The sequence below is a fragment of the Erpetoichthys calabaricus genome, chromosome 5 (genome assembly GCF_900747795.2).
Source record: "Erpetoichthys calabaricus chromosome 5, fErpCal1.3, whole genome shotgun sequence".
Classification (NCBI taxonomy): domain Eukaryota; kingdom Metazoa; phylum Chordata; class Cladistia; order Polypteriformes; family Polypteridae; genus Erpetoichthys; species Erpetoichthys calabaricus.
Genome location: NC_041398.2, coordinates 23,140,340 through 23,165,613, shown reverse-complemented (window position 1 = coordinate 23,165,613; position 25,274 = coordinate 23,140,340). Strand labels below are relative to the sequence as shown.

Genomic DNA, 25,274 nt, shown 5'->3' with positions numbered 1-25,274 from the left:
TAGTATTAGAGCCAGGCAGCTGTATAAAAACACTGATAGGTAAGGAATCAGCACGCAATTCTAACTGTACAACATCTTGCGGATTTAAAGTACCTGAAAAACTATCCAGAATTCTTTACAGCGTCTCATGAATACTGTTAAACACCTCCTCATAAGACTCTAGCTCATAGGCGTCGGCAAAATTTAAGGGGTGTCTTATTTCAGTATGATTAAAAGCAGGTCTGTCGATCTGCTGAAAAATACCTCGACCGTCATCACTAGAGACAGCAGAGGGCCCGGCCGTGCCTGTTACGCCTGAAGTAGATGAGGGCGAAAGTGTAGATACCACAGAACCCCCGGACATAACTGGCGCGACTGAAGGGGTAACCACAAATGTTTGTGCAATAAGGGCTGAGGAAGCAGTGACTGAAACAGAGGGCAAGATTGAAGCTGAGGGGGCAGAAGGGGATACTGAAGCAGAAGGCTTGGCAACAGATGGCAGGATTGAAGCAGAGGGCAAGACTGGAGCAGAGGGGGCAGAAGGGATAGAAACAGAGGGCCCAGAAGGGATAGAAACAGGGGACAAGAATGGAGCAGGGGACAAGACTGGAGCAGGGGGAAAGACTGGAGCAGGGGAGACTGAAGCAGACGGCTTGGCAACAGATGGCAGGATTGAAGCAGAGGGCAAGACTGCAGCAGAGGGGGCAGAATGGATAGAAACAGGGGGCAAGACTGAAACAGAGGACAAGACAGAAGAAGAGGTGTTAGCAACTGGTGCTGAAGCAGAGGGCCCAGAAGGGATAGAAACAGGGGGCAAGACTGTAGCAGTGGGCCCAGAAGGGTTAGAAAGAGGGGGCAAGACTGTAGCAGAGGGCCCAGAAGGGTTAGCTGAAGTAACAGAGACCGAGGAGACTTGAGCAGAAGGTACAAATTGCATAACTGAAACAGATGTAACCAAAGGGGTAACCGAGACTGATGTGGCCATACTGTGAGAGGGGGCAGCATTTACAGAACCCAACGTGTTTGTTAAACCATGACCCGTTTGAGCATTCACATTTTTGTTCAAAGACCGCTGAACCCTTTCTAACAAGTTATTTAATGTTTACATTTCATCGGGGGTAGCTACTGGACGTAGGGTTTCTAAAAGGCTGTCAAGTCGGTCAAAGTCGATGGGAGTGGTAACATTTGAAGGAACTCTCATGGTCGCTATTATATTATTCATTTGGAACATGTTTTGATTTTGCCAATTAATATATTCCAATTCATTAAAATATCGGGGTGGTGGAGTAGGCATTTTTGAGGGCCGAATAGAATAACTAAGTTCATTCAACATGTCATGCAATAACCCAGCATTTTGAGAACCGCTCCCAGCATCCAAGTCCTCACTTGCACGCCTTTTGCCAGACATTACTTGGGGAACAAGTTTTCTAAAATCGCATACAATAAAATAACCTTTTCACGTATATCTGGAGACAGTGGTAAAAGGTCTGGTAATGCACTTTGAAAAATCAACAGCACTCGTTCGATTTCAGCCTTCAGCTCAGCAGCCTTAGCAGTGGGATCAAATCTTTCAGGTTCACCGATTATTTGGGTGAGAAGTCCAGGTGATGATGCAAACGTTGGTGAACACCCGAGTATCTGAGTCAGTAAGTCTGTAGAGGCGGGTTCTGAAAAAAACAAGCAAGATTAAGTTTTCTTTAAAAATAAACATTTGCTGTGCACTCGCACAAATAGTTCAACTTACCGGGCTGCATGAATGAGATGTTCAATAGTAGACTGTCCGAGGGCCTTTGCGCCGATTCTAGATGCTGACTGGAAACTTCGGAAGAATAACCACTCTTTGGGAGCGTCGAGTATTCTGCTAAAAAGTACATATTTAACCCCAACGCCTTATTTTCTTCCACACACACGAACCCTCAGTTGAAAGTGGTACTTACGGGTTTCTGGGGACTCTTGTCTGAGACAGGATTTTTATTCTCAAAAAGACAATCTGTGGCAGCTATTAAATCCTCCAATTGCGAACTAGTTAGATTTAAAGAATCAAACAGTTCAGCCTCCGATTCTAAAATATTAAAGACTAGGTTTGTACGTACTTAAAGACAATTACATTAAAAAGTAATCAGCCAGAACGTTCTTATAAGTTTGTGCATTTCCATTAAAAGTAATTAGCATGAAATGTACATTACCATTAAAAAGTAATAAGTTTGTACATACTTAAAGACATTAAAAGTATTAAATCGGCGCGGTCTTATAAGCACCATTTCGATTTATAAAAGGGTAGTCTGTATAACTACTATAATTAACATGAAACGTACATTACCATTAAAAAGTAATAAGTTTGTACATACTTAACACCAGAATTACCAGAGCCTACGAAAAAATTCGTAAATCCGTCTCACTTGAAATCGCGTCTTAGATCCGTTTGCACCTCTCCGCCAGAGTCCTTTGTCATCTAAATGTGCTGATAAACAAAAGCTACTAGCACCCAGCTATTCCATCCCCCCACCGACTTAGAACGAATTTCTCCTAGCTCATGGCTTGCCTTGATTTGATTTTCTGGGATTGAAGTGGAGTTTTAGAGTGGAAATAATATAGTGTTATTTGGAATACACGCATTTCATGTGTGTTCCGTTTCTATAGTAGTCTGTGCAAGCACATTTTTAAAACAGAAACGTTTTTCATATTCTAATAGTAAATGACAAAATGTAGGCATAAACTATATAACGTATGAAGCCTGAAGTCCATATATCAAAGAAACACTTTCACAAAAGGTACAAATAAGAGAACACGTGCGCTTTTATTCGAAAATATAACTGCACAAAAAAAAAAGCCGCGTTAGCATGCCACATTGACCTTCCTACTAAAACAGCCGTGGTGGCGTAATGGTATCAGATCCTGACTGGGGATCAAAGGGTGGCGAGTTCGATCCTGCACGGCTCCACTTCGAGAAATGAACTGCTCTTATTCTTACAATTTTAGAATAACAACATAAATTTGATTTCAGTCTGTAACAGCCGGTGTAACTTATGATACTGGTAAAGGTTAGCTTTTTTTTTTTTTTTTTAATTCACTTTTCATTCTCGCAGTTGCATTCAGAATCAATCCATACAACCTCATCTGACATAAAGACGCGCTATAGGTCTGCAGTGTACCACGATGCATACTACCGCCCGCCCCCCCCCCCAAAAGGGTTCTGACACACAAACGCTGGCGAAGCTGCCTTCTTCGTATCTCACCGTCACTTGAAATCAGCAGTTCTTAGCTGCTTATCAATCCATACAACCCCATCTGACACAGCTGTTTTCACATAAATAAAAGTGTACTTTTATACAGGACTATAACCGAAGAATAAAGAAAGCAAGTTACAGTTGGTGGTTGATACGACAGCTTGCGTGGTGCAATGCTAAGAACTGCTGATTTCAAGTGAGCGGGGAGATACTAAAGGATTTCTAGTCCATCGCCTTAACCAATCAGCCATGTCTACTGCTCACAGGTGCTACTGACATAGCTTTAGGGGGTATTTTTATGTTTTTTTCTTTTTTTAATTTTCACTTTCATTAACTTTTGAGAATTCCTCGTAATTCCTGAGCCTATGGAGTGAAACTACAGTGGGCCCATCATGCTTAAATTTGTTACTTATTTCTTCATTTAAGTTTTCTTTTTTGGCTGAATTCTAAGTTGAGACACAAAATTTCACCGAAAAGAAGGAGAAATAAGTAAGAAAACACAGGTGATATGGATTTTAAGGAAAATAACGACGGGCGACGTGTAGTGTTAGAAGTGCAGAGCCGATTGTTTGTCAGCTCTTCTTTACTTCTTCTATTCTTTATCCTTTGCCTCCTCCGAAGAACGCAGACACGCATGATTTACTGACACCCGTTCTTATTAGATTCGTTTCACATTACAGTACATGTAAATTCTGTCATTTTCCACCCAGAATCATTATTAAATTTAAACCTTCAGACCCTGGCAGTGCCTTTCACCCGTGGCACAGCAACGAAAAGAAATAAATGAGCTTTGTGTTACAACGGCCTTACTGTCTTCTTGTCCAAATTCAGACCGATTTGAACACGACTGTTTTTGAAATCATTATTATCAATATCAGTATGGTTATGGTGGTCACTGCTGTGGGGGTTTACAACGTATGGCGTTTGTATGGCAGCTGATCATTTTCTAGACTGCAATTAAATGCTTTCCTGCAGTCTGTGCTGAAAGGACACTTAAATTTGCACAAACGCGTTCATTATTTGTGCCGTGAATAGAAACTGGTAAGATGTCAACAGAACGTGTTCTTTTGCTTCCCATCGATTGCAGTATCTACCACTGTTTTGTTATTTGAACCGTGAGCTCCTGACAAGCTTTGCAAATTGTGTTTGCCAGTGTCAAGTGAAGGCTTAATACCTCGAATTTGCTAAAGTTTAAACCACGTAGTCGGCAGGAGTCGAACCTGCGCGGGGAAACCCCAATGGATTTCAAGTCCATCGCCTTAACCACTCGGCCACGACTACTGGGGAGACTTACCCGCTAACGCGTCTGAATTCCTTCAATTGTCGAATCGCCCTTTTTCTGTTTGTCAATATGTGCTCTGAAGACATTTGGACTGGAGCAGGAGCGGTAATATTTTGGTCTTTTCCCAATCATTCTTAAGGAGGCAGAGGATTTGAAGCGGTTCGATTATCTGTGAGATTAGAACAGTTAACAGCTTGTCTTGGTTGCAAAGTCGACATGTGTTAGCTACACAGCCAGACCACCTGATACGGATTTTAAGGAAAATAACTATGGGCGACGTGTAGTTTTAGAAGAGCGCAGCTGATTGTTTGTCAGCTCTTCTTTACTTCTCCTATTCTTTATCCTTTGCCTCCTCCAAAGAATGCAGACACGCATGATTTACCGATACCCGTTCTTATTAGATTCGTTTCACATTACATGTGAATTCTGTCATTTTCCTCCCAGAATCATTATTAAATTTAAACCTAAATTTTCATTCATATTAAAACTATTTGAAAATGAGAGACAAACAGTTAATTTACAATCCAACATAGTTTCTATGTTGGATAGTAACAGTTTCAGAAACAGAGAGAGAGAGAGAGAGAGAGAGAGAGAGAGAAAAGGAATTAAACATATCAATAAATGTAAACTCCATTGCCCCATTTAACATTCGTGGAAGGGAAGATTACGAAATATATATCATTCAGTCTTAGGAAAGATCCTATGCGGTGCAAGAAGTTCAAGGTCACAGTGCTCTCGTGGCAGTTAACATGGAAGTTTCTCCACGAGCAGCTTTATTTTCATACCTCTCAGCTCTAACTGGAGGGCAATCTGACACTCAACGGGCTACAAATAGGACGAGATTGCCTCATCCGTCCCCTCCACATTACTGCGTGAAGTTGACAATAACACAGATTATCGAGGGATCGCTACAAGTTCTCATGAACATTAGGATTCTTAACGTCCGTTGCAAACGAGCAAATGTTTCTGTTAAAAATGCAATGTTAGTGACTAATCCGCAGCAGTAAGGATCGGAGCCAGATTAACTAACGTTCATATAATTTGGAGAGACACACTTGTGGCTCTTTAGTCCCTTACCCGGCTAGCTCAGTCGGTAGAGCATGAGACTCTTAATCGCAAGATCATGGGTTCGAGCCCCATGTTGTGCGATTGAGAACTTTTCCTTTGAAGGAAATGTCTTGTCGATCTGAAAAATCGCAAGATGAGCCTAGCGTTCCATCTCGTCAAAGCTGTTTCCAAACTTAAATAGTCCTACACGCTGCAAGAATCTAACGAGAAACATAATGTCCACATCGGGATCGTTCTGTCCTTCTCTTTTGTCTGATATTCCAGGTGTCAGAAAAGTATTGCACAGAGCGCAGGCGACCACTTCTCAACGTGCAGAAATGTTTGAAAATCGAGACTTTAGATTTGCTCCAGTCTTGAACGTCACGCTCAGCCATTATCTGTGTGGAAGCATGTACGTTTTGCCAAAAAAAAAAAAAAATGAACCAGCCTTTCAATCTCTTCACTGTGAAATGACGAGTAATGAAGGAGAGAAATTATTGAAGACTTGATTGCTTAAAATGAAGTGCTTTTCCTTTTCTTCACGCTTCATCTATAAATTGCACAGAAGGTATTCTCGGATTGACGGACAAGGAAGAGCGCATGACGTACTCGGAAATGTTTGATAGATAGATAGATAGATAGATAGATAGATAGATAGATAGATAGATAGATAGATAGATAGATAGATAGATAGATAGATAGATACATAGATAGATAGATAGATAGATCGCAAACTTAAAGATATGCAGTGAAAGCACAGATTACTTAACAAGAGGTTGAAAGTGACAGTTTGGCCGGTTAGCTCAGTTGGTTAGAGCGTGGTGCTAATAACGCCAAGGTCGCGGGTTCGATCCCCGTACGAGCCAGCAACGATCCGATCAACTCTGGTCTTTTGCTTAAGGTTTGTTTCCATCGCATACTTATCCCACAGAGTTTTTTGTTCACCCTCCATGCTTTTGCATTCAGATTAAATCTATTTGAAAATTAGAGACAAACAATTCATTTACCATCTAACACAGTTTCTATTTAATTTTGCCTCGGTAACTTTAATTGAAATGAAAATCTCTCCATCATTAACCGAGAGTATACTAACGACACACTGCGTCCTGATCAATCAAGTGCAGCCCTCAGTCTGTGAGCAGTGCAGCAAAGTCCACTGTGCAAGACAGGGATATTCTCTCTTTGCAATCTCTTTTAAGTTTGATAGCATTGCTTTAAGTATTTTCCCTTTTATTCTAAGCAAACTGTACATCTCCAAGTTTCAGAAACAGAGAGAGAGAGAGAGAAGGAAGGAAATAAACATATCAATAAATGTAAACTCCATTGCCATATTTAACATTCCTGGAAGGGAAGATTATGAAATATATATCATTCAGTCTTAGGAAAGATCCTATGCGGTGCAAGAAGTTCAAGGTCACAGTACTCTCGTGGCAGTTAACATGGAAGTTTCTCCACGAGCAGCTTTATTTTCATACCTCTCAGCTCTAACTGGAGGGTAATCTGACATTTAACGGGCTACAAATAGGACGAGATGGCCTTATCCGTCCCCTCCACATTACTGCGTGAAGTTGACAATAACACAGATTATCGAGGGATCACTACAAGGTGTCAGTAACATTAGGATGCTTAACTTCCGTTGTAAACGAGCAAATGTTTCTTTTAAAAATGCAATATTAGTGACTCATCCGCAGCATTAAGGAGTAGCTAACGTTTTTGTAAATCAGACAGAGACGCTTGTGCTTCCTTCATCCGTTGCCCGGCTAGCTCTTCCGAGCAGCCATGAGTCGAGGTAATTCTTGGTAGCGAAAACCAATCAGATCGTTTTCTGCTTTCAAGTTTCTACCAAGAATTGAAAGCTCGGGCCAATCGCGGCCCGTATCGGCTAACAAGAATTGACCATTTACAGCTCGGGTTGGTTACCAAGAATTAGCCAATGATGGCTCGGTCGGCTATCAAGAATTGACGAATTGCGGCTCTCAGAAAGGGCGAACCAGCCTCTTCTCGGTTAATGTATTCTGCAAAAGTTTGTTCGTGTCTACACACAGACGCTTTGCGATTTGCGTTTAATTTTGAACTTTCTAAAAATGTTACTCACGAGTGTCGGTTTGTGCAGATATAGTTACATTCACGTACACATTTTTGAATGATATTTTTAACCATTCTTGGTGCAGTTTATTACATTTTATTAAATATGTGTGCAAAACGTGTAAAGTCACATATAATAATGTTTAAATATAATAGATAGATAGATAGATAGATAGATAGATAGAGATAAATAGATAGATACTTTATTAATCCCAATGGGAAATTCACATGGGAGATAGAGTTCTTTACATCCCTGTTGGAATCCAGGGATGCCGTCAGGGGGTGCTACCAGGGCCGGCCCTAACAATTGCGGGGCCCTATGCGAAACGGATTGCGCGGGGCCCAGTCGGGGTAGGGATAAGGATAATAAGTGAAAATTTGTTAATGATCTGCATATGCATGCGCTTGTCGCTTAGGTATGAATCGGTACGTTTTCAGCAAGTGTTTGTGAAAAATTTTTTTTTTATCTTACCCCTACTACGGGTAAGATGAAACAATCGTTTGGGTAGACGAATCACGTTATTTTATTTTGTAAAACTATCTTAAACATTTGAAATGAGAGACTATTCATAAACTGCGGTGGGTTGGCACCCTGCCGTGGATTGGTTCCCTGCCTTGTGCCCTGTGTTGGCTGGGATTGGCTCCAGCAGACCCCCGTGACCCTGTGTTCGGATTCAGCGGGTTGGAAAATGGATGGATGGATGGATGGATGGATGGACTATTCATAAAACAAATTGTATAAAGATACAAGTTGACGTGCCGATGATTCTATGGCTGACTGTTAACATAGGGTGGGTTATCAATGTACAGGATCTTCGAATTTTATACAACGCTTGTTTCTGAGGAACAAGCTTTACTCACCGGTGAAAAAATCTTCGTCTGGCAGAAAAGAGAAAATTTAAACCACTGCCGATAAATTTCAAACTATTCATCCAAAAAATCGATAACATCATCTCCATAAATAGCTCCTCCTATTTGATTGGTTTCACTGAGCTGAGCCATCATAAGGTTAAGAACGGTGTCTGTTTCATCTTACCCCAAGTTCCCCTAAATGACGAGTTTAGAGATAAAGCACCCGAGCAGCTACAATTTTTTTTCAATTTTATTTACTTGTCGTAATCACTTGAAACAACGACGTAATAGATAAAAAACACTGTAAAAACATAAAAACAGAATAAACACGCTGACCTATACATGATTATAAGTTAAATTGGTTTAATTTAATAATTTACACCTAGAATTAGCGCGGGGCCCACTGAGGCCGCATAGGTTGCAGTGGCCTAAGGCCGGCCCTGGGTGCTACAGCTGTTCTTGAGACCATGTGGGCAGTTCTTCCGCCACACCCAGAAGTGGGGCAATGAGCACCTGGAGGAATTCTGGGTAACTTATATAAAGGGCCAGCAGTCGGGAGGAGGGCGATAATGTCTGCCGAGAAGGAGTGTAGGAGAATATGAAAGTAAAATAAAGGATTGTGTGGGAGTTTGCTTTTGAACTGTCTAGTGTACTTGTGGGTACAGGGAAGACGTTCCCCACAAAAGAAGAAACAAAAATAAACTATTTATTTATTTGTGTTTTAGAAGTGTGTGTTCTGCATCTGTCTGTGTTGGGTTAAGCTCTGGTATAGCTGCATCTGCTGTCAGTATATATATATATATATATATAAAACCACTACCACCACTATCTACTACCATCTGACCTTCTGAACTTCTCTGCTTGTCAGCATATACACCCATCATCTCCTCATCTCCTCTGTTCTCTTTACCAACATGTCCATTGAAATCTCCATTCTCTATCCCTTGAGTATGCGCTCCACCACTTCATCTAACTCATTCCAGAAATCTTCTTACTCATCCATTGCACACTCAACTTGCGGGGCATATGCACGAACAACGTTTATCATCACACCTTTAGTTTCTGCTTCATGATCATCACTCTGTCCCACACACTCTTGACATACTGTTCCTTCAGGATAATCCCTACCTAATTTCTCCTCCCATCCACACCATGATAGAACAATTTGAACCTGCCTCCGATGCATCTGGCCTTACGCTCCTTCTATCTGGTCACAGGTGTTTTCACAAGGATAGACCCCCATATCTTTTGTCTTGGAAATATTAAGTCGTAAGTTCAGAGTTATTTTGTTTTAGGAATGCTGTGTGAGTGTTACATGGTGGTGCATGGTTTTCACTGATAAAACATACTGTAAGCAAAATATTTAGTTTGAGGGCGATATTACACAAGTATATGCCTTGATATGCCATTATCACTTCTATGATAGAAGTGTTAAGTATTCATGAGCCCTGTTGAGAGGCAACTCACCTCTGGAATAGGCAGGATTTAGTTGCACGAGTCCTGGATGAAAGGCAATTTGGCTATTAAATGACTGCTCCACTTCAAAAATTAAACTTTTTAAAATGTTACTTACCCCACGTAGTTAGTACTGAGGGATAAAAAAGAAACTCTATGCTTATGTTTTCATAGTGAGGAGAAAAAACACAGTTTCTACTAAAAAAGGCATCAATGTGACCATCATTGGACAATAGCAAAAAATAGCAACCATATGAAAACTTTCACATTACCCATGTTGCATAATCCACACATCAAGCCATCCAGTTGTATGCCCATTATGTTCCAAACACTTATTTTTACTAAACTTTTGCAAAATAAACCACTTCTGGAAAACACACTTCTAATTTGATTGGGTTCTCTTTCCCACGCTAAAGGGTAAGAAATATGGAGGCAGTGGTGACCCGAGTGCTCTTAAGATTCATTCTGTAGTTCCAGATCTCTGGTCCTAGCACCTGGTGTTGAAACTTTAACAAGTTTGGTTGCCTTTTGCAGGTCCTTGTCTCCCAGACTTGTGTTTAACATCCCTGCTTAGCCCTTCAGAGAAACCCTTCATATGACAAAACCCCCACCTGAGCCTCTGAGGGCAGAACAATGTTAAGAAATTAAATCAAATTGATGTTAAAAGCATTTACCATATAATACTTAAAGCACAGGGTGGCACGGTGGCGCAGTGGGTAGCGCTGCTGCCTCGCAGTTGGGAGATCTGGGGACCTGGGTTCACTTCCCGGGTTCTCCCCGTGTCTGCGTGGGTTTCCTCCGGGCGCTCCGGTTTCCTCCCACAGTCCAAAGACATGCAGGTTAGGTGGATTGGCGATTCTAAATTGGCCCTAGTGTGTGCTTGGTGTGTGGATGTGTTTGTGTGTGTCCTGCGGTGGGTTGGCACCCTGCCCGGGATTGGTTCCTGCCTTGTGTCCAGTGTTGGCTGGGATTGGCTCCAGCAGACCCCCGTGACCCTGTGTTCGGATTCAGCGGGTTGGAAAATGGATGGATGGATACTTAAAGCACAATAATAAAATACTAAGTTAAAAAGACTAAATGTAAAATCTAAATAGCAGAAAATATGATATTCCCAAAGCAATTTAGCAGTGACAACTCTGGTCATCTTGAAGATAGAGAGGAAGGTCACAATCTGTATTTCTCCTAAAGTTTAATTTAATTTCTATAAGACAAAACTGCCAAAATTTTACCTCTTTGTTACTGCACTTTTGTTCCACCATAGATTTTCTCTTCCCAGATTGTGTAACACTTAAATTAAATTTATAGCTAGCAACCCATTAAAGCTATGATTAAAATAGTCATGTCTTTGCATAGTTAACATTTACTTATTTCTGACTACATGTATCTCAAGCTCTACATTTGTGTTTATTTAAAAAGCACTACTAAAATCTAATATCTCAATGAATAATATCTGAGTAAAAAGCAGTTCAGTTTTTCTCCATTGCCTCATTGGAAACTGAAAAATGGCTTAGTTCAAGTTTTTCAATTGATTCACCACAAGAAGTTACAATGTTGCTCAGCTTAATAGGAGAACTCCCAAAATTCAAAAGTTAAGATTCTGACCCGAATTGTGCCATTGTCTTTTTTGGGTCCAGGCCATTACTTAATCTGTAATTGCTCTAAACTATCAATTACATTTTTACAAACCAATTTCTACATCTTATTATCTGAGTGTCTCCAGTCCTCATTCATTGGTCAGGAGTCCAGCCCAGTAACTGCTTATTCATTGGCTAACAAACATTGCAAAGAGCTATTAGAGAGAGATAAGTACAACTGAAGTCTAAAAGAAGAGTGAAAACATCATCAGGAAGAAAATCTCCATCTGACTTGTACATATCTGAGATGCTTCAACAAGCAGAAGGTCAACTCACCTATGCAGTTACACAGACTGATGCAAAATATTCCTGGGGCACTCCAATTGTGGCTTCACGGTGTGAATATAAATGTAATGACAGAAAGAGGGTCTACAGTTCAAAATGGTCATTCATGTCTGAAAGTATTCCATTTTTATTCACAACAGTATTTTTCCTGAAATTACTTATTTAATAATATTTTAGTTAAAATACATGTTTTTGGGACATTATCATTATCCATCCATCCATCCATTTCCCAACCCGCTGAATCCGAACAGTTATACAACTGGATAACTTGACATGTGGATTATGGAACAAGAGTAATGTGAGATCTTTTTTTTTTTTTTTTAAATTTTATTTATAATTTTATTGTAATCATTCATACAAATCAATACATTTTTTACAAATAATAGGATTGAAAAAAAAAAACAAAGAAAACAAGTCGACCCCCACCCCAGAGAGAGAGAGAGAGCATGGCCAACAGAGTAAAACTTAAGGCTTGTAGACATACCTAAATTGATGAGTTTAATAGGCCAGTAGAGATGAATGGAGAGGAAAAAGAGATGCGGAGATAATTGCTTCCTCGGTGCTTATCCTAAAATTTTATTGATTATATCCTGCCAGGTTTTAAAAAAATTCTGTAGAGAACCTCTAACTGTATATTTGATTTTTTCCAATTTCAAATACAGTGATACCTCGCTATATCGCGCTTCGCCTTTCGCGGCTTCACTCTGTCGCGGATTTTATATGTAAGCATATTTAAATATATATCACGGATTTTTTGCTGGTTCGCGGATTTCTGCGGACAATGGGTCTTTTAATTTCTGGTACATGCTTCCTCAGTTGGTTTGCCCAGTTGATTTCATACAAGGGACGCTATTGGCAGATGGTTGAGAAGCTAGATTGCTTACTCTTCTCTCTCTCTTGCGCTGACTTTCTCTGATCCTGACGTATGGGGATTGAGCAGGGGGGCTGTTCGCACACCTAGACGATATGGACGCTTGTCTAAAAATGCTGAAAGATTATCTTCACATTGCTATCTTTTGTGCAGCTGCTTCCTGAAACGACATGCACGGTGCTTTGCATACTTAAAAGCTCGAAGGGCACGTATTGATTTTTGACTGAAAAACAAACTCTGTCTATCTCTAGATAGATAGAGATAGATAGATGGATAGATAGATACTTTATTAATCCCAGGGGGAAATTCACATACTCCAGCAGCAAAAAATATTAAATTAAAGAGTAATAAAAAATGCAGGTAAAAAAACAGACAATAACTTGAATAATGTTCAACGTTTACCCACTCTGGTGGAATTGAAGAGTCGCATAGTTTGGGGGAGGAATGATCTTCTCAGTCTGTCAGTGGAGCAGGACAGTGACAGCAGTCTGTCGCTGAAACTGCTCCTCTGTCTGGAGATGACACTGTTTAATGGATGTAGTGGATTCTCCATAATTGATAGGAGCCTGCTGAGTGCCCGTTGCTCTGCTACGGATGTCAGACCGTCCAGCTCTATGCCAACAATAGAGCCTGCCTTCCTGACCAGTTTGTCCAGGCGTGAGGCATCCTTCTTCTTAATGCTGCCTCCCCAGCACACCACTACGTAGAAGAGGGCACTCGCCACAACCATCTGATAGAACATCTGCAGCATCTTACTGCAGATGTTGAAGGATGCCAGTCTTCTAAGGAAGTACAGGCGGCTCTGTCCTTTCTTGCACAGAGAATCAGTATTGGCAGTCCAGTCTAATTTATCGTCCAGCTGCACTCCCAGGTATTTATAGGTCTGCACCCTTTGCACACAGTCACCTCTGATGATCACGGGGTCCATGAGGGGCCTGGTCCTCCTAAAATCCACCATCAGTTCCTTGGTTTTGCTGGTGTTCAGTTGTAGGTGGTTTAAGTCGCACCATTTAACAAAGTCCTTGATGAGGTTTCTATACTCCTCCTCCTGCCCACTCCTGATGCAGCCCACGATAGCAGTGTCGTTAGCAAACTTTTGCACGTGGCAGGACTCCGAGTTATATTGGAAGTCCGATGTATATAGGCTGAACAGGACCGGAGAAAGTACGGTCCCCTGCGGCGCTCCTGTGTTGCTGACCACAATGTCAGATCTGCAATTCCCGAGACGCACATACTGAGGTCTGTTTGTAAGATAGTCCACGATCCATGCCACCAGGTATGAATCTACTCCCATCTCTGTCAGCTTGTCCCTAAGGAGCAGAGGTTGGATGGTGTTGAAGGCGCTAGAGAAGTCTAGAAACATAATTCTTACAGCGCCATTGCCTCTGTCCAAGTGGGAGAGGGATCGATGTAGCATATAGATGATGGCTTCTTCCGCTCCCACCTTCTCCTGGTATGCGAACTGCAGAGGGTCGAGGGCTTGTTGGACCTGTGGCCTCAGGTGGTGAAGCAGCAGCTGCTCCATGGTCTTCATCACATGTGATGTTAGAGCGACAGGCCGGAAGTCATTCAGCTCACCAGGACGTGATACCTTTGGGACTGGGGTGATGCAAGATGTTTTCCAAAGCCTCGGGACTTTCCCCTGTTCCAGGCTCAGGTTGAAGATGCGCTGTAGAGGACCCCCCAGCTCTGATGCACAGACCTTCAGCAGTCGTGGCGATGCTCCATCTGGGCCTGCTGCTTTGCTGGCACGAAGTTTACTCAGCTCTCTGCTCACTTGCGCTGCTGTAATTGTGGGTGGGGATGTCTCTCCTATGTTGGTATCAGCAGAAGGATGTGTAGAGAGTGCAGTACTCCGAGGTGAGAGTGGGTTAGGGTGGTCAAACCTGTTAAAGAAGATGTTCATTTGGTTTTCTCTTTTCACGTCTCTCTCGATGGTGGTACCCCGCTTTGAGCTGCAGCCAGTGATGATCTTCATCCCATCCCACACTTCCTTCATGCTGTTGTTCTGCAACTTCTGCTCCAGCTTTCTCCTGTACTGCTCTTTCGCTGCCCTGAGCTGGACTCTGAGTTCCTTCTGCACACGCTTGAGCTCATGCTGATCACCGTCTTTAAAGGCCCTTTTCTTCTGGTTCAAAAGGCCCTTGATGTCACTTGTAATCCATGGCTTGTTGTTAGCATAGCAGCGTACAGTTCTTACTGGAACTACAGTGTCCATACAGAAGTTGATGTAGTCAGTAGTGCAGTCAACAACCTCCTCAATGTTCTCACTATGTGATCCCCGCAGGATATCCCAGTCTCTATCTCTCTCTCTCTCTCTCTGCTCCTGACGAAGGGGGTGTGAGCTGCCGCCTTCAACAGCTTTGTGCCGCGGTGCTTCGCATACTTAAAAGCCAAACAGCCCTATTGATTTGTTTGCTAGAGATTGTTTTCTCTATCTATGTGACATTCTGTGCTCCTGACATGCACTCCTTTGTTTGCATTCTTTTAATTGTGAGACAGAACTGTCATCTCTGTCTTGTCATGGAGCACAGTTTAAACTTTTGAAAAAGAGACAAATGTTTGTTTGCAGTGTTTGAATAAACTTCCTGTCTCTCTACATCTTCCTGTGTTTCTGTGAAAATCTGTGACCCAAGCATGGCAATATAAAAATAACCATATAAACATATGGTTTCTACTTCGCGGATTTTCTTATTTCGTGGGTGGCTCTGGAACGCAACCACCACGATGGAGGAGGGATTACTGTATGTATAAAACATCGGTTACCCACTGACTTAAAAGAGGAGCGTTAGGATTCTTCCAGTTCAGCAAAATAAGTCTGTGTGCCAAAAGCGTAGTGAATGCAGTCACAGTTTGTTTGTCTTTCTCCACTTATAAAACCATCTGGAAGAACACCAAACACAGCTGTAAATGGGTTAGGAGGGATTGTGACACCAGTAATGTGAGATCTTATTTAGATGTTTTTGGTATTGCTTTCTATTGCCCAGAGCTTAGATAAACAGGACTATGTTTGTCACCAGGGGTAAATTTTAGCATTTACAGAAGCTCGATAAATAAAAAAATAATCAGAATGACTAAAAAGAAAGAAAATTTAAAAAGAAAATTCTTGACTTGGAAGCCCCATTGAGGCATTATGCAGATGTATTGCTGTTAGTACAAAGGAGCCCCCTGTTTTGTTCCTTGACATACTTCTGCAGAATAATTCATTCGCTGAAAGTCCTCAGTGTTATTGTGTCACAGAGAGGATATGCAGCATTGTTAATAATGGCACTATTTTTTTTATTTTAATCCCTTCCTCCTCTACTACCTTCACAGGGTACAGAGTGCATCCCATAACTGAGCCAGCACAGGCATACCACAACATAAAAAAATCACACTGACCATAACAGAGGTGTAGAAGATGTGAAGGATGTCACTTCCCACAATTAAAGGAACACAGTCTGCTATGGAAAAAGCCTGCTCTGCTCTTTCTTATGTAGTTCTTCTATGTTCTGAGACAAGTCCAACAGTCATTGATGTGGACCCCCAAGTACTTGTAGGAGTAGACCACATCCATATTTGCTCCCTGAATAGTGACCAGGCATAGAAGCATTTTGATGCGTCAAAAGTCATTAAGCAGTTCTTTGGTTTTGCTGATGCTAAGTTGCAGACCATTCTTTCTGCACCAAGAAACACACTTCTCTACCTGACTCCTATCCTCTGTCTCTTCCCCCTTATCAATGCACTCCATAAGTGAAGAATCATCTGAGAATTTCTGTAAGTGAAATGACCTGTTTGTACATTTAAAATCTGAGGTGTACAGAGTGATGAAAAAAGGAGACAGAACTGTTCCTTGTGATGCTCCAGTGTAGCTCCCATATGAATCAGAGAGACAGATCTTGAGTCTCACAAACTGACAGTTTGTTCATTATCCAAAAGGAAACAAGTTAAATTTCACACCAACATTAGGAAGTTTTTCATTACAGAAAGAACCATAGACACATGGAATAAGTGACCAAATTAGGAGGCAGGACTTCATGTCGACTTGATGTTATTTTGGGAGAATTAATTAGATAAGACTGATGAGCTTTGTTGAATGGCTTGTTCTCATCTACATTATTCTAATGCTCTAGAAAAAAAAATCCAGGACAACATGGGCTCATCCACCTGCATATCTATGAGCTTTAATTTGTCAGGCATCATTACAAAAGTGGCATCAGATATCCATCCATCCATCCATTGTCTCCCGCTTATCCGAGGTCGGGTCGCGGGGGCAGCAGCTTGAGCAGAGATGCCCAGACTTCCCTCTCCCCGGCCACTTCTTCTAGCTCTTCCGGGAGAATCCCAAGGCGTTCCCAGGCCAGTCGAGAGACATAGTCCCTCCAGCGTGTCCTGGGTCTTCCCCGGGGCCTCCTCCCGGTTGGACGTGCCCGGAACACCTCACCAGGGAGGCGTCCAGGAGGCATCCTGATCAGATGCCCGAGCCACCTCATCTGACTCCTCTTGATGCGGAGGAGCAGCGGCTCTACTCTGAGCCCCTCCCGGATGACTAAGCTTCTCACCCTATCTTTAAGGGAAAGCCCAGACACCCTGCGGAGGAAACTCATTTCAGCCGCTTGTATTCGCGATCTCGTTCTTTCGGTCACTACCCATAGTTCATGACCATAGGTGAGGGTAGGAACATAGATCGACTGGTAAATTGAGAGCTTCGCCTTGCGGCTCAGCTCCTTTTTCACCACGACAGACCGATGCAATGCCCACATTACTGCGGATGCCGCACCGATCCGCCTGTCGATCTCACGCTCCATTCTTCCCTCACTCGTGAACAAGACCCCGAGATACTTGAACTCCTCCACTTGGGGCAAGATCTCGCTACCAACCCTGAGAGGGCACTCCACCCTTTTCCGGCGCATCAGATATCATTTCAAAAATATATTCATCCGATTTACATAACCCAGCTGCTTGTGCCGCTTCTTGAAAGGTACTGTATGTAGTTACATCTATAGTTAGAACATCTTTATACGACGTTGCTCCTTTCGATTCATGTAACAACAATTTTAAATGAAACCGTTAGATATGTTTTAGTGATACAATATTTAATCGAGCAACACTTTTGCAATTAATTTTTCTTGGATGCCACACTCTTTTTTGTTTCTGCCATGTGTGATGTTGAGGAATTTGCACCTACGTATATGCTTTTGCATTTACGTCTGTTTTATTAAGTTCAAAATAAGCCAATAATTTTGTATTTCTATTTTTCACTACCTCTAAAGCTTCTGCTTCTTTGCCCTCTTTAAATTGAATCACATTCTGACCTGTTAAATGAATCTGTAATAATTCAACAGAATGACTTAGACCGTGCATTGGCAATTCCATTAAATGCCACCCGCTTTCCATTGCACTGACATGATTTGACCGAACACTGTTTTGAGTTCTTTCAATAAAAATAAGACTTTCTGATAAACCAATCTACTTATGAAAGTGGGAATATCCAGAGCCAATGTAACCGGTGGCATTGTTCTCAAGAATCTGCAGATTTCTGGCCATTGTGGATTACACATCATTGTAATAAATAAATCTGTCCAACCGATAGTTCGGGATATTGCCATTGCATCATCATATAACTGTTGCAATGCTCTTGGACTAACTTGATATGATGATGGTAATATTACTGCTTTACCTATTTTGAATTTGTCTGAACTATTGATATTTGAATTTTGAATGTGATCAATGAGGCCTTGCAAATGATCCTTTCTAAGTTTTTCTTTATATTCGATTTAATAATGAAGAGACGATTAGCTTCAACTTTTAGATATGCATTAATAATGCAATGTTGCAATAGATGTTGAGATGACAGAAGTGGGTTAAATACATTGGAATGTATCTCTAATTTTGACCTGAAATATTGTGTGGGTGATATTCAGTTTTCAGAATATGTTTGTTTCATATTGTACAACCATCCTGTTTCACCATCTGGGAAAAGCAAAGGAGAGAGTAAAGGATCAGAATGTGGCAATTTATTTGACAGATATGATGAATCGTGCTTTACTTTTGGATATACATGAATATCTACTCTGTCTTTGATATCTCCGTCTTTCGTTTTATTGCTGAAATTCGTCACATGTTGGTTTATTATAAATGCGACTGTGATTTTTCAGATTCATATAGAAATCCAAGAAAATTTCTTTATCCGTGTTATGCAGACAAATTGTCCTGCGGTGGGTTGGCACCCTGCCCAGGATTGTTTCCTGCCTTGTGCCCTGTGTTGGCTGGGATTGGCTCCAGCAGACCCCCGTGACCCTGTGTTCGGATTCAGCGGGTTGGAAAATGGATGGATGGATGCAGACAAATTTCTTGTAAAGTACGATACTTTTGGACATATGGATTTGTATCCATTATTGGCTGTAGAATTTCTATTACGTCCGATCATTTAAATCTTTCGATTCTATGTTGCGTCGCTTCTCTTTGATCATATATATACACCTGACCGAACTGTGGTTTCTTCGAAATTAAACTTGTCGTAGCTTTAATTGTTGCAGGACCACAGATTTTCATAGCGTATGGTTCATTATATTGTAGACACATATATTGTGCCTGTAGTGTTTCTGGATTTCACTTTCACCAAACAACAAATCTTTTAATATTCGCGGATACGCCTCTTCATTTGGAAGCAACACGAATTAGACAATCTACAAATCTCCGACTTAACTCTTTCAGGGCTGATGTCAACTTTTGTCAAAATTCAGGGGTAGAGGACGGTAATCAGCTGTAAACTGCAACAAAACTCCCCCTTACGTTTTAGTTTGACTCTCTTTGCTAGAAGGAAAGTTACATTGCTTTGCTGCTTTAATCTCGATTCCCTATGCATGCATGAGTAGCGAAGAGCAAACAACCTCTAAAATGGCATCGACATCTGGCGAGAGTCCAAAGCGAATGTGCAAAGCAAAATACTCCATGGATGTTTTAATTCGTAATTTCATTGAATAGGACTCCTACTTGTCGGACTCCGAGTTTGATGCAAGTGATCTGGACATGGATATCAAAAAACGAAAGTGAGGTACCAGCATCATCTGATTGGTCCTCAGCTGATCGTGGTGCTGAACACTTTCGTGTAGCTGATGCGCCTACAGCAGCATTCACCTGGGAGGACCACCACTTATGATGACAAGAGGTAAAAACCATATTGTGTCACACTGAGACCACTACCGCCACCCTCCTGCTGTGATGCCGAACATGCGCCAACAACATCCACAGCACATAGCAACAGACATTTTATGTTGATTTATGTGTGAAACCATTGCCTTGTGTGCTTTACAGAAAACTTGAATTTTTTTGGAAAAATAATTCAGCCCTCAAAGAGTTAAACTTTAAAGCCTTACAATATCTACATACTTCTGTCATATCACCAATGTCCATATATTCAATCTCTTTTTGCTGTTTCGTTATTTCACCAAGTAATAATTTCTATTTGTTAGCGCAAATGCAATCTTTACTATAGGTTGTTTGATACTTTCAAATTTTACTACTTGCATAAGCTTTAACTTGCTTTGCATGTTCTTTGCTTAGTCGTTGCTTACTTTCTTTATTTTCCATATTTGCACATAGATTATTATTGTTGTTTTTTGCATTTTTTTTTTTTTGGTATTCTTTTCTCTCCAACGCTTTTGGGTCTCTTTTCGACACGCTGCTCTTTCTTCTTCGCTTAGTTGTGGATGTGTCATCTTTAACATAGAAATTTTTTTATTGCTGCTCTTTTTTCTTCACTTAGTCGTTTCTGAAGTTCTATCCAACAACTGAGAGGTTAGATGACCATGATCTTGTTTGAAAATGGTTGTAAGTAGGGCGTGACTTGCAAAGGTCACACTCTCACGGGACTTGCTTCCAAAGGATGTCAGTATGACGTGACTTGACCATGTCGCGGGATGTGAAAGTGTCTCTCTTGAAAAGATCACGTCGCGAAAATGTCTTGTCCCAAGTTTTTGTTTTTATAATATACAGTATATATATATATATATATATATATATATATATATATATATATATATATATATATATATATATATATTTGCAGCTGGAGATCCACAAAGGGAGAAAAAATGAATCACGTATCATAAAGTAGTTTTTATTCCTGAGCTTTCAACCCCTGCCAGGGGTCTTCATAAGAGGATAATGCTTAGATTTACAAGTATTAAAGGCAATATATAGCAAAAAATTACGTGGGGGTGGGGTGGGGGAGGTGGCTAAGTCAGTGTGGACACATTCGTCATACTAAAAAATGACCAGCTGAATGAATTCTACAACCACATCAACGCAATATTCTCTGCCAGTCCAATTCACAATGGAAAAAGAAATTAACCAACACATCAACTTCCTGGACATCTACATCAAAAGAAATAATGACGCCACCCTGACCACAAGTGTTTACCATAAAGAATGCTACGCAGACAAGATATTACACTTCACCAGCAACCATCCGGTATCTCATAAATGGAGCTGTGTTAAAACTCTATTCAGAAGAGTCCACACCCATTGTAATACGAAGGAAACAAAAATGAATGAGAGACGCTATCCCTTCCATCTGTTCACTTCAAACGGATACTCAAAAACATTCATTAATCGGAGTTTACACAGAAGACACCAAAAAACTCAACAAACAATCGACTTGAATCACAACCTCCGCACCACCTGGCACTCACTCCCTTATCACCACAAGGTGTCTGAAGGTACAGCGCACATCCTGACCAAGTCAGGCATCAGAATAGCACACAAACCCACGAACAATTTACGCACGGTCCTCTTTAATGCCAAAAACAAGAAATTGACAGCAGAAACACGAAACGCAGTTTATAGTATTCCATGCAGTTCTTGCTCAGCGATATACATAGGACAAACTTCAAAAAGAATCGCAACACGTATACAGGGACATTGCAACGCCGTCAGAAGAAAGGACTCACTATCATTGATCTATACACATACTAAATCAACAGGACATACATTTAACTGGGACAATGTACCAGTAAAATTCAAGGTCAGTACTAAAAGTGCCAGAGAGCTGGCCGAATCCTGGCTATCAAATGAGAACGCCATCAACAGACACTTGGACGTAAATCCAGCATATGCAAACTTAAGAAGAACATATTCATAATAAACAAGACTTTACACTCAAAAGCCCCCCCCCCCCCGGTCCATACTGACTTAGCCACCTACCCCACTCCCACCCCCCCGTAATTTTTTGCTATATATTGCCTTTAATTCTTGTAAATCTAAGCATTATCCTCTGATGAAGACCCCTGGCAGGGGTTGAAAGCTCAGGAATAAAAACTACTTTATGATACGTGATTCATTTTTTCTCCCTTTGTGGATCTCCAGCTGCGAATATGCAAAAAAAAAAAATATCACAGACCTTCTCTTCCATATATCCTCTTTAATAAAATCCCTATGTGCGTCCAGGTGTCCGTGTGTGTGTCTTCTGGTGAAGTGTGCGTGCGCGGGGCACGGTGCGATGCGCGATATTACTGTCAGAGAAAGTTAGAGGCGTTTTACGGAAATACAAACCAGTATTACTGCTAGAGGAAATTAAAGGTACACAATACAGTGATGCATATTACAGCCACATACAAGCCAGTATTACTGTCAGAGGAGATTAAAGGCATATTACCGACGTGCATGCCTGTATTACCACCAGAGAAAATTAAAGGTATATTACGGATGTACAAGCCAGCGGACGTACAAGAAAGTATTACTGTCACAGAAAATTAAAGACACACAATACACGGCGGCAGCCCACGAAGAACGGTCAGCTCAGCAAGTAAACATCAACAAAAGAAAGGCTGAAAGAAAGAAAAATACGACCAACAAAAAGAATGAGGTCAAAGTCCCTTGCCATTTAATATAGACTGTTCCTACTAATGTTTATGCACTACTGTTCTAGCGCCCGTTATTGTAACGGGCTAAATGACTAGTTATATATATAAAATCCTTTGACGTGACGAGACTTTTTGGCAATGATTTTTTTTTGGAATTTTTCAAGTCATGACCTTCCTCTCAAATAAGACCTCACTTCTCATGAATGCTTTTATCAGACACACTTCCTGTACTCTCAGCTCTTATACATTTTAACATTTTCCTCACTTTAAGTTCCCAATTATAGAAGATGTATCATCTCCAAATCTCATTTAAGAATTTCATCACGAACATAAAAAATGAGTACATGTGAAATCCTAGCACTGAGAAACGAGGAAGTCAAACAAATTAACGCCAAAAATGTTGATTGGATACACATCAAACTGGTTAAATGCATCCAAAAATGTTGAATGGTTACATGCCAAATTGGTTAAATGTGTATCAATAGACTATGCTGAAACAATTGGTGGTGATGGTGTGGAAGATGAAAACAACATCTTACAATATCACAAAGAATATCTACAACAATTAACAACATCTGGTCTTACAATGCACAAATTACTGTAGAAAGAAGGATGTATCCAAGAAAGGTAATGTAGTACATCTTCCGGGGATAATATTAGACAACAAAGGAACTCTTGTTATGACATTCGTATTAAAACGTTAACCATTTCCCATTAGAACAGCTTTTGCAAAGAAAATTAACAAATCTCAGAGCCAAACATCCATCCATCCATCCATCCATTTTCCAACCCACTGAATCCGAACACAGGGTCACGGGGGTCTGCTGGAGCCAATCCCAGCCAACACAGGGCACAAGGCAGGAACGAGCCAAACATTCAAAAAAGTAATTTAATAGAAAGAAATTAAATTCAATCACAGGGAGTAATGCGTTGCATTGATACATACGTAGCAATTCCAATGAAAACAAAAATCTGTTTAAATTGTACATCTGCAGGCCAGTGGGTTGGCGAATGAAGTGAGCAGGGGGTGAAGCCCCCTAGTATATATAATTTTTGAATCAGAGATCCCTCGAAGCCAAGGCACCTTGGAGACAGAACCACACCTAAATACAGCTTTATAAGTTCAGGCAATGAGCTGGTTAATAAAAGAGAGGAAAGTCAGACCGAGAGTGTTTTCAGTTACTGCCAAATTTTCAAGCAATTTCAAGATAAGAGTCACCTGGAACAAGAGCACATTTGTTGCATGACTTAGTGAGCTTCATTTGGTTTACAGAACTACACTTGATTTCCTACACTTTATTTGCTTTCCTCTTACAGCAGTAGCTTTTGGAATAATGTTAAAAGATTAAAGTTTATAAAGCCTTCTTTCTCATTTGCATGTTTGTGCTACTGTACTGCTGATGGTTAGGAACTTTTTCCTTTCCCAGCTAGGTAAATTCTGGTTTAAGGAGCTATGCCAGCAGGCATTACACACGTGCTTCAGGATAGATAGATAGATAGATACTTTATTAATCCCAAGGGGAAATTCACATAGGTCATCCACCTGAAGCTAAGCATGTTTTGGCCTGGCCAGTACTAGGATGGGAGACCATCTAGGAAAAGCTTGGGGTTCATCTGGAATAGCTGTGGGTGAAACCAGCAGCAGATGCTTAACCTGTGGTCTGAATGTGGATCCTGGTGTAGTGACAGGGACACTATGCTGTAAAAATGTCACTGTCCTTCAAATGAGATGTAAAACTGAGGTCCTGACTCACTGTGATCAATAAAAATCCCAGGGCATCTTTTGAAAACAATAGGGTTTATCCTGATGTCCTGGATAAATTGCCCTCAATAGCTTAGTCATCGTGGCCCCCTAATCATCCAGTGTCTTCTCTTGGTTATCTCTCTCTTACCATCTAATAGTTAATGTGTGGTGAGCATACTGGTGCAATAATGGCTGCTTTTACATCATCCTGGTGAGTGCTTCATATTGCTGGTGGTTGAAGTGGTTACATAGCAAGAAAAGTGCTATAGAAATGTAATTATCATTATATTAGTGGTTTGACCTCAATTTTTATTATTATTATTAATAATTTAAAGCTCACTTTTTATTGCGTTTTCTGACATCATTTTGCTTTGTTATGGTCTGTGGTATCTTGTGTTTCTGTTACTAGAGTTGCCCTAGGATTTCTATAGGTGTTTCTTCAGAGGTCATGAGCTCAGACCAGTGATCCTGCAAAGTTAATAGTCACTCAGAAAGTTAAGGTCCTTATCTGAGCTCACGGCTTCCAAAAACATTTCAGCCTTATGTTTTGATCTCTTTAGTATTCTGGTTTTGATCTTTGCCATACTTTTGACTACCATTTTTACCTCATTGGCTTTGTTTTGGTTATTAGTTTTCTGAATGCCTAGTTTCACCATTATTTGTCTTTGCTCCTGGTCAAATCAGAAAATATCTTTGCTAGTTTTCCTAGCAGTACAGCTTTGAACTGTAAGCTACAGCATGAATCATACTTGGGTGGTGTCTAGAAAACTACTGACATGAGGTAAGTAGCTGCAAGTAACTATAAAATGTATATCCAAAAAGTTGGTAAGTGTAAGAATGGGATAATAAAAGTAGCAACGGAGGTGTGACACAATAACTGGATCTACCTGAAAAAGAATCTGCAAGATCAAAAAGTGGGCTGATGCTTTATGTAGCAGCCAACCCAAAGCCTTTCTATTATATACAAT

General features: G+C 40.9%; 3 non-coding genes across 3 annotated transcripts; 2 read left to right on the top strand and 1 right to left on the bottom strand.

The window, feature by feature from the left end:
* Positions 1-4,405: 4,405 nt before the first annotated feature.
* trnas-uga (transfer RNA serine (anticodon UGA)) lies at positions 4,406-4,487 on the bottom strand. The gene has a single exon. It is a non-coding gene; the product is annotated as a tRNA-Ser (tRNA).
* Positions 4,488-5,563: 1,076 nt separating this feature from the next.
* Positions 5,564-5,636, top strand: trnak-cuu (transfer RNA lysine (anticodon CUU)). Its single transcript has one exon. It is a non-coding gene; the product is annotated as a tRNA-Lys (tRNA).
* Positions 5,637-6,327: 691 nt separating this feature from the next.
* Positions 6,328-6,401, top strand: trnai-aau (transfer RNA isoleucine (anticodon AAU)). The gene has a single exon. It is a non-coding gene; the product is annotated as a tRNA-Ile (tRNA).
* Positions 6,402-25,274: the final 18,873 nt, after the last annotated feature.